Source organism: Eptesicus fuscus, chromosome 21, assembly GCF_027574615.1.
Source record: "Eptesicus fuscus isolate TK198812 chromosome 21, DD_ASM_mEF_20220401, whole genome shotgun sequence".
Lineage (NCBI taxonomy): Eukaryota > Metazoa > Chordata > Mammalia > Chiroptera > Vespertilionidae > Eptesicus > Eptesicus fuscus.
The window spans coordinates 31225254-31233482 of record NC_072493.1 but is presented as its reverse complement, the minus strand read 5'-3'; the positions used below and the strand labels follow the sequence as shown (position 1 = coordinate 31233482).

The following is an 8229-nucleotide window of genomic DNA, read 5'->3' as shown; positions in this document are numbered from 1 at the left end:
ATTGGAATTTTAAAAAGATGTGATTCCCTATAAGTGCTCATATGTGCAGGCCTGAGAAGAGCTGCCACAGAGATTCTCGTTACTGTCCATGGCCATCTTGAAGGTCTTTTCTGGGCTCCTTTCTCCAAAAGGTCAAGTGAACTCAACCTGTCACAGGTGATCATCCCCACCTCAACGACATCAAGTACTTCTGACAAGGCCAACAGAAGTTCCCACAGCACTGCAGGGCAAGAAGGGAACAAGGACACTAGCAAAGGCTGAAAGAACTCAGAGATGGAGCTGCTGTAATTACTTTAATTTGAACTTGGCAATGGCCAGAGCTGTCAATGACACTCCTCTTCTTGGGAAAAAGGTGCCGCAGGGTCATTTTAATGACCACAAGGACCTCTCTTGTGTGTTGTAGCTGAAAGATGCCACTTCAAGAGCCACAGGACCCAGGAGCGTGGGCTTGGGGTGGGCACAGATGCAGGTCGCATGTGCTTTGCTGGACCCGGAGTTCCCTGAGGTGATCTGTCACCAACCGAACAGGACCAGCGCAGTCGGGTTCACACCATAGGAATGTCCCCAGCTTCGGTGAACCTGGCTCTTTTGGTTGGAAATGCCATTTGCCATCTATTGTCTTCCAGCATAAGGAAACTTACTTGAAAGCCTTGTGTTTCTACGAGGAGGAGGACCAAACATGTATCGAGTTCCCAGGCCCAGCCAGTCGCTTTACATGCACTCAGTTCTTAATATTCCTATGACTGGATTCATTTCCTTTCTCTACCCTGGTTTTCCTTTCACCTTGAACTTTTTATTTATTTGCATCTCATTTTTGTGTGTGAATTTTTACATTCTGCATGAAATTCATTCTACAATAAAATAATTTATTCAAAAAATGAACATGTACTCAGAGCTAGCTGGATAGATAAGAAGACTAAGGCTTAGAGAATAACTTGTGCAAGGCCTCAGAGTGGTTGAGTGGTGAATCTCACCTTTCAAATGCTGTGCATCAAGTCCTCAAGCCATCTTCACCTCGTTCCTGTCCTGCAGATGGCCAAAAATAATCACAGCTAATGCCGAGTGTAGACTTACTATGTGCTTTTCACGTATTACTGCATTTGTACTTTACAAAACCCCATGAAGAAGGTTCTTTATTTCCCTATTTTACAGATGAGAGAGTTACCCAGAGCCTAGGAGGCTTAGGAACATTCTCAGGGTCACACAACCAAGAGCAGTGGGACCAGAACTCTATACCGGGCAGTTTGATTCCAAAGCCTGCGCTGTATACAACTACAAGGTTCCATCAGGGAAACGCAAAACCAACGTCGTCAGCCATAGTGACAAGCAGTGGGGTGAGTTTCAGAAGTGGCAAGAGTAGGGCCCTTTCCAGAATCCAGTGAGCCTCTTTATTTACCTTGCAGTGTACCATCCTGTGCACTGTCCCAGCATATACATGTGCCACCTCTGGGTACCACCTCCATGTAACATCCTTGTATACCTTTCAGTTTGCCTGTGTAACATACCAGTGTCCCATCCTAACATACCTGTTTGTGCACCATCCCAGTGACCCATCCTAGTGAACCTGTCTGTATACCATCTCTGTATACCACTCAGCATACAAGTGTACCATCTCCACGAACCAATGTCACAGCTCAGTGTACCATCTAATTGCACAGTCCCAGTGTACCTATGTTCTATCCCAGTATACCAGTGTACATCTCAGCATTCCATCCCAGTATACCTGTGTACCATCCTAGTGTACCATCACAGCATACCTGTGCTCTAGCTCTATCCCAATATACCAATCTACCATTCCTAGGAGGACTACATAAAACCAGGAATAACTGTGTAGGGTTATGTATGTGCTGTATACGTATGTATTGCAGAGCCAGTGAATGGTTTATTTCAAATGTTTGCACAAGAATCCGCTTTAAGACCTGCCTTGGCTCTCCAGTTCCTTTCTGTGGTTCCTACTCCAATGGAATTTGCCAGGGAGGGGCTGTTACAGATTTCAATAGCTACACTGGCAAAGAATCAGCATCCTGCTGACTAAGGGAGTCCTCCTCTCTCCACAGAGCCCAGCAGCCTGCCTGCCCCAGAGAGGGAGGCCAGCCAGCTGTGCAGACCCCGGTACTGAGTGTCTGAGCACTCACTCTACCCTGCACCCTAAGCAGGGTTCCCTAGTTCCTTCACAGGAAAGAAAGGAAGAAAAAACACCACTCGAGGCTAAGGTCTGTGCTGGGCCTTTATATCAATGATCTCATTTTGTTGTCTGCTGACATTGTTGACCCAATTTTAGAGATGAGAAAACTGATGGTCAGAGAAATTGTCAATTGGCTTCAGTCACTGGGCTAATTAGTGATGGGGTTGGGATTTGAAGCAGGTCTTCATGGCTCAAATGCCCACAGTCCTACACTACTTCCCGCAGGTTTTTGATGGGCAAAGTGATTAGGAGAACGGTGGCTGGTGAGAAAGGATACTGACATCCCTACAATTGGAGGCCACCATGGAAGCCCATACTAATTCCCTTGGGTCAAACTCTTCAGTATAAGATTAATAGAATTGCCAAATCCACCGTGACTGCCTTGTTTGGTCTGTCCGAGGCAGCACCTCTGAGAAACTCTGTTTCAGAAACAGTAAACTTGTGACTATCTGCATGCTGGAGCGAGGATGCTGAAAACCCTTGCCACACGGAAGGGACTGCCCAAATTCCCCAATTAGTAATATGTTGTCGGTTTCAATTCTTTTCCAGGTGAAACTGAGCAGACACAACTCTTAGCTGAGGTGAAAGACATTTTTCTTTCACTCTTTTACAAAATACATTTTTAATTGGTTTAGATTTTAAAATTAAAAAAGCCAACTCCAAGCACAAACTGGCATGACCCAGAATAAGACAAGCAGGGGGTGGGGAGAAAGGAAAGGGGAGAAGGTTCCTCCTGCAGGCCATGGGTCAAGAGTGTGAACATAGCCCTAGCCGGTTTGGCTCAGTGAAAAGAGCATCAGCCTGCGGACTGAAGGGCCCTGGGTTTGATTCCGGTCAAGGTCACATGCCCAGGTTGCAGGCTCAATCTCCAGTGGGGGTCATGCAGGAGGCAGCCAAGCAATGATTCTCTCATCATTGATGTTTCTCTCCCTTCCTCTATATCAATAAAAATATATTTTTTTAAAAAAAGAGTGTGAACATTATGCAGGAGAAAAGGTGTTCAAAGCCAGGTGATGTGCTCTATTTTGTGCCTGGCATCCAGGTGTTCTGTCAGAATTCACTATGAGAAAGGCATAGAAGGATTGGGGGATAGTAGCTCTATATGGGATGGAATCTCAGGGGACAGGGGCAGACCTGAAATTGGCAGGGTTGACTTGGAGGTGTGAGCTCAGTGTACCATGAACCAAAGGCTGTGTCTCAGCCAAGAGTGGACATGGAAAGCAGGTTTCACAGAGGCCACTAGGTGTTTACCAAACAAATATCCCTTTCATTCTGGAAGAGCAGCTAGACTACATTTCCCAACATCCCTTGCAGTTAAGATAGGGTCATGTGACTTGTTCTGGCCAATAGACTATGGGTGAGGTAAATGATGCTAGTTCCATCTTGGTCCATAAACATTTTCCACTTGATGCATTTCCTTCTCTTTCTCCATCTGCTAGCTAAATAGAGAGAACAGTGGGGATCTAGGAAAATGATAAGAGTCACACTTCTGAGTCCCTGAAACACTGCTTGAAGGAGATTCACCCTACCAGGAACACTCTCCTTGAATTTGTCTCATAAAATGTTGAATGTTGTCTGCATAAAAATTATATGTTTGTGTGTTGTTTTTTTTGCATTTTTAAACAGCTAATAACCTACCCTAACAAATGTAAACAAGATAAGTAATGTCAAATTCACGGTACCATACTGTGAGCAAGTACTGACCTGGGGAGATTTGTTTTAACAAGACAAGGCAACATGAAGCAGGGCATTGTGGGGGGAAAAAAACAGGTAAGAGCTCTGAAGCCAAGCATAGAAGACACAGTTCACTTCCAGAGTGCCCAGGCACAGCTATGGAGGCAGGGGAGGATACGAAAGCAATGTGGATCCCACACACAGGATCTTCTCCATGAGGATCTATTCCCCTCCTATCTCTCCTTCTCACGTCCCTCCACCTCCTCTTCATCAGCATCTTGAATGTCACTCCCTGGTCCTGAACAATTCCTACATGTCAGGCCTGTCCCCAACCACATTCCATGGTTTATCTCATTCATTCCTCACAATTGCCCTCCGAAGAAGTCACTGTTACCACTCCCATTTTGCAGATGAGAAAGGAGGGCCTTAGATCACTCTAAGTCAGTGGTCGCCAAGCTTTCAGACCTCATGGACCACCAGTAGTCCACGGACCACAGGTTGGCAACCGCTGCTCTGAGTGATTTGCCCAAATTCATCAGAACACAAATTCTGCCAGTCTGATTCCGGAGTCTGACTCTTGACCACTATGTCCTATCCCAGTGTATCACTGTGAATACTGCCTCATCTCAAAACACATCCAGGCCTCTTTACATCTTCTTGCCCCTAACAATCCCATCCACTCATCCATCCATCCATCAGTTCGTCCATCCATCCAACCAACCATCCATCCATCCATCCATCCATCCATCCATCCATCCATCCACTTATTCATAAACATGTTCTGAGTTCCTCCAGCATCCAGACCCTGCCTTGGCACTAGAATGGTGAGCACTAGAATGAGTACCCTTGAGAAGTACCCATTTGAGCAGGAGGGACAGTCACAGGAAGTGTGTACCATTGGAACAGGATGTGACCTGCTCAGACTTTGGGAAAGTTATTCTGGCACAAGAGAGAAGATCAGCCTGGAACTAAGGGAAATTGAAGACAAAGGATGGACAATGAAAGCAGAAACTTCTAGGTCATGGGATTGGGTCTATGAAGGGCCATGAAAAGGAAAGGAGATGTGAAAAGTGTTACTAACTGCAAAGGGCTGGTCTACTGGATAAGATTCTTATTAAAGAGACTCAACTGACTTCAGTTTTGAGCTGGACCCATCCTGGTTGCTAAGAGCTCCTCCTCTTAATAAGGGAAGACCATAGTCATATGACAGTTTCATTTCCCTCAGGACATTCTTGGCACTTTTCTTCTTCTCTCTTCCCCCCTCTATCTGGGGGTTCATTTCCTCCATGGGGGAAGTGCGGAATGCAGAACTTTGGCTGCTCTCCAGTGTTCCAGGAGGCGCCTCTCAGCAGCCTTCTGTCCCCAACCTGAAATCTCTGTGAGATAGAGAGCCTGGCAAATCAGAGACCTGGGCTCTCACAAACCCTGAGCTGCTGCTGGATGCCAAGCGATGCTATCAATTGATTAAAACACAGCCTGCCAGCTTCCTGCTTGATAAGAGGGAGCACAGTCTGCAGGGGAAGTCTCCAGCCTATCACCTGGGTCGCCACCTGCTCCTTCCCACATGTCATCAGACTTCATGTGCTCATTTCCACGGGGCAGGCAGTGCAGCAGGAGGCCCGCCCCAAGACTGGGTGTTGTCCCCAGCCAGCCGGGCCCAGCTGCCTCTCAGTACGGACCTAGTGAGGGGTACAAAGGATGGGCTGTCGACTTCCCATAGTGCATGCTGGGCCCCATGGGGCACCCATCATTCCTTCTTCCTGCCTTAGATCAATAAATGTGCATCAGGACCTATGTGTACAAATATTGTGGGAGGCAATCGAGATGCCATGGGGCTGGGAAGAGAAGGAAAAGAGGCAGGAGGGGATGGGAGGGCAGGGACCGATCTATGGTCCAGGCTCTCACAGAGGAGCATACACACTGGCGGGGATGCAACATTAAATTACTGGGAAGTGTTTAGAGGAAGAGGTGCTCAATGTTATGAGAGCACCTAATGGACAGGACTGACCAGGTCACTTTCAGAGGAAGTGACAAGTGAGAATGAAAATTGGTGTTTTTTCTGTTGTAGCAGAGGTAACAGCGATGCAAAGATCCTTCTAGAAGAGGGAGGTTATGGGTTCACTTAACTCAAGGAAGGACGGTAGGGCTGGGATAGGAAGAAAGGAGCTGAGCCGGCAGGAATTGGGACTCGGCAAGAAGGAAGGGCTTGGGGCCCCTGAGGAAGGATCAGGTCTCCATCCTAGGGGTGTCATGTTGTTAGACAAGCAGAGTGACATGACTGTCTTGCCCTTTCCTGCCCTCTCGACTGGGGAGATGGCATGGCAGGGATGTACTGCCACATGGACCATGCCCTAGGGATGGAAGAGGTTGTGGGTGAGGGGGTGGGACAGGTTGTGATGAGAAGACTCTGGAAAGAAACTTCAGCCCAGAGGCACCAGACATTCCCCTGGGCAGTGTCCTATCTCATTGAACCATCGGACATCCTTTTATGGAGTTTGTTATTAACCGTCATTGTTCCACAGGAGGACACTGGAGATTAAGGGGGACATTGAGGATTGAGGGTCCTGCCCACGGTCACATAACAAGCAAGCAACAGAAGTAGGGTGGGACCCAGGTCCCCTGAGAGCCAGGTGAATCCCTTCCTCCTTAGGCTCTGGGCCAGGGGTAGGGCACATGTTTGCAATTCCTCTGAGCTTGTGACTCTGTTAACTACTTTCTCTGCCCAATGACCTCTCTCTTGTCCCTCAGCTGGGGCCAGAGCACATAAGTGCCCCAGGCCCACAGTGGCTGAGAAAGGAGCGAGCAGTATAGCCGTGGATGACCTCAGAGGTGACTCAGCCCTTTTGGCCACAAACACGTCCACTGGGCATTCCCTGGGGCCCAGGCCTCTCCAAGGGTCAGTCAGGTTCACTTGCATTGCTCTTGTCCCTACTCTGGTGGGAAAGGAAGGGGCTGCCCTCAACTTCAGGAAGAGATGTTAGACTCTCTCATCACTGATGTTTCTATCTCTCTCTCCCTTCCTCTTTGAAATCAATAAAAGTATTTTTTTAAAAGGTTGGGGGGGTACTAGAGACAGACTCACATGGAAAATTCCCCACGGCACCGTCCCCAAGGCAGCCTGCACCAGGTGTCTGCCTCTGAGCAAGGCGGTAACGACATGCCTGGTGGCTGCAGCTCTGGGCTAAGTTCTGATTCAGGGCGAGGCCACTACTATGGGCCCCTTTGTGACAACATTCCATTGCCAAAGTAAATAAAATAGAGCCTCTGGTGGCTGGGGAAGTGTGTGTGTGTGTGTGTGTGTGTGTGTGTGTGTGTGTGTGTATTTAGATAGAGGAAAAGCCTGTAGGTTTGGCCTAACCGAGGCATGGTGCAATGACAAAGAATTTAGAATCAGGCAGATCTTGGATCTGCTACTTATAAGCTCCATAACTCTGGGCAAGCTACTCAACTTTCCTGAGCCTCAATTTATTATCTATAAAAATGGATATAATACTTCTTTGCCTTAAAAGCTTTTATGAAAATTAAACCAAATACTACATGAGTTTTGTTTGAATCTGATATACCGTAAACACTAAATAAAAATCAGTTTCCTCCAGCAACAGTGAATCTTTTCTTCAAAGCCTATAAACCTCTGCCACTGAGTAGCTGTGTGAGCTTGGGCAAGTTTCTTAACCTCTCTGTGCTTCAGTCTCCTCAGATTTAAACAAAAACAATAACAATATATACCTTATAGGGCTGAGGAGTAAGACAGTTAACATAATTAGAGTGCTAGGGACAGTATAGATACACAGTAAGCACCACTCTTTCCATCAATACTGCTCATGTTTTACTCTTTTGTGACTTGTTATTATTTTTTTTAAATAGACAGGCTGCGTACTCCTTCAGAACCAGGGCCAAGGTTTATCTTCTGAGAATCCCTCTCAGAATGTAGCACATTATAAAAGTGCTAAATATGTGTGCGGATTATATAGTGAATTTAGTTGAATGTAGTCCATGACATAAGCTGACAACCCAAGAAAACAAAACTTTGTAAAACCAGGCTTATTTTTAATCTCGCATGAAATTTTTTAGGTCAGATGATTCAAAAGCATCATTAAACTTGCCAGGTGTCTCCTCTAACAGTGGGATCTATAGGGTCTCTCCTGAAACTACCTTCTCTCCAAAGGACTTACTAGTAATACCACGAAAAGCAGACACAGACTTCGGTCTGGCAAACCAAAGTGAGCTGAAAATGGTCCATGGCGCTCAATGCTGGCAAGAGAGCATATGAATGAATTAGCAAATTAGCAGAAATGACTTTTGCTGAAAAAACTAATGAATTGTCCATCCAAAATGGGATAGATTCTTAACTGATGAAACTCTACAAACTC

The 8229-nt window shown here is 46.5% G+C and overlaps 1 long non-coding RNA gene across 1 annotated transcript; it reads right to left on the bottom strand.

Moving 5' to 3' along the window:
• Positions 1-288: 288 nt before the first annotated feature.
• On the bottom strand, positions 289-7023 carry LOC114230891 (uncharacterized). The gene is made up of 3 exons (XR_003616854.2): positions 6942-7023; positions 975-1026; positions 289-658 (listed from the first exon to the last, which is right to left on the bottom strand). It is a non-coding gene; the product is annotated as an uncharacterized LOC114230891 (long non-coding RNA).
• Positions 7024-8229: the final 1206 nt, after the last annotated feature.